This window comes from Colossoma macropomum, unplaced genomic scaffold (assembly GCF_904425465.1).
Source record: "Colossoma macropomum unplaced genomic scaffold, Colossoma_macropomum, whole genome shotgun sequence".
NCBI classification, from domain to species: Eukaryota; Metazoa; Chordata; class Actinopteri; order Characiformes; family Serrasalmidae; genus Colossoma; species Colossoma macropomum.
The window spans coordinates 1822467-1824357 of NW_023494790.1; positions in this window are offsets into that span (position 1 = coordinate 1822467).

Genomic DNA, 1891 nt, shown 5'->3' on the forward strand with positions numbered 1-1891 from the left:
CACTGTCCACTCTATTAGACACTCCTACCTTGTCAGTCCACCTTGTAGATGTAAAGTCAGAGACGATAGCTCATCTGCTGCTGCACAGTTTGTGTTGGTCATCCTCTAGTCCTTCATCAGTGGTCACAGGACGCTGCCCACAGGACGCTGTTGGCTGGATATTTTTGGTTGGTGGACTATTCTCAGTCCAGCAGTGACACTGAGGTGTTTACAAACTCCAGCAGCACTGCTGTGCCTGATCCACTCGCACCAGCACAACACACACTAACACACCACCACCACGTCAGTGTTACTGCAGTGCTGAGAATGACCCACCACCCAAATAGTACCTGCTCTGTGAGGGTCCATGAGGGTCCTGACCACGGAAGAACAGGGTTCTTCACAAAGTATCAGAGAAACAGATGGACTACAGTCTGTAACTGTAGAACTACAAAGTGCACCTATATAGTAAGTGGAGCTGATCAAATGGACAATGAGCGTAGAAACAAGGAGGTGGTCATGATGTTACGCCTGATCTGTGTGTATCTCGACACTTTGAGACATTTTTACACCATTTACATCACGAAAAAGTTTGTCTGAGATTTAGACAAAAAAGAGCCTGTAGTGCATTTAAAAATACTACATTTATAATAATAATGATAACAGAGGTGGGCAATGTGACAAAAATATTATATTTCAATACTTCAAGAAATGTTCACAATACATGGTGTCACGATATTTAGTTTTTCAGACATCAGAACTGAGAATACAATTATTTTACTTAATATTTTGCATACTGTGTTGCTCTAAATCCAGTTAAACAGGACTAATTTTGCTCTCTTTATAATGAACCAGCAGATGGTCAGTGTTCTACAAGTACTGACCATATACATACATTCAGAAAAGCGCATTGTGTTGTGAATATAATATATATAATTTATCACGATAACGATATATATTGTAATATTACCCTGCCCTAAATACTACTACCTCTGTTACTACTACTAATAATAATAATAATAATTATAATAATAAAATCTACAACCACTGTGTTTTGATTGTGTTTTACAAACTGCACCTCACTAAATCCGGTTAAACAGGCCTAATTATGCTCACTTTGTACTGAAGCATGTAGTTAGTCAGTACTGACGATTTCCACGATATGATCAGAAAAGCATATTGTGACAGATCATGATAACGATGCAATATTGTCATATTGCCCAGCCCTCGTCACCAGCATAACAAGCATATGTTGTGTTTTGGATGCTGGTATGCTGGTCAACCAGCATGACCAATCTGGGTAACTAGCCAGATTCTACATGATGAAATAGTTGAGATGTAATCAGAGTCATTCAGAGCGGTTTGGTGTGAAACGTTCTGTTCTAGATAAACTTACAGAGTCAGAACTGTTCACAGTGGTGGTGATGGGAACCAGACGTCCACCTCTAAAAGCTAGATGACTGAGAACACTGTTTTATGATAGTTTAGTGATAATGTTTTGGCTTAAAATGTATTTTAATCCATTTATTTGAATCCTTTCGTGGTGGAGGGGATGTGTAGGATGTTGTAAGGCATGATGGTCCCCAAAGAAAACGTATTATTTTTAGATTTTCCATCATCAACATTCCATATAAACTCAGAAGACTCGTGTAGGTTCACTGGTGGTTCTGGATAGTAAATAAAATGTCTATATTTGTGTTGTAGTCATGGCGACCACCACTGTACAGATATCTGAGTCTCTACAATCAACCATTTAACACCAAACAACTCTATTCATCTCTATTTCTTCAGTGGTTGAGATGATATTTCGGTCACTGAATTACACAGACATTTTTAAAAATTGGTGGAATTCCCCTTTAAAGCTAAATATCCAAAACAATAGTGGAAAAGTGGAATAGGGGAGGGAGGAGGA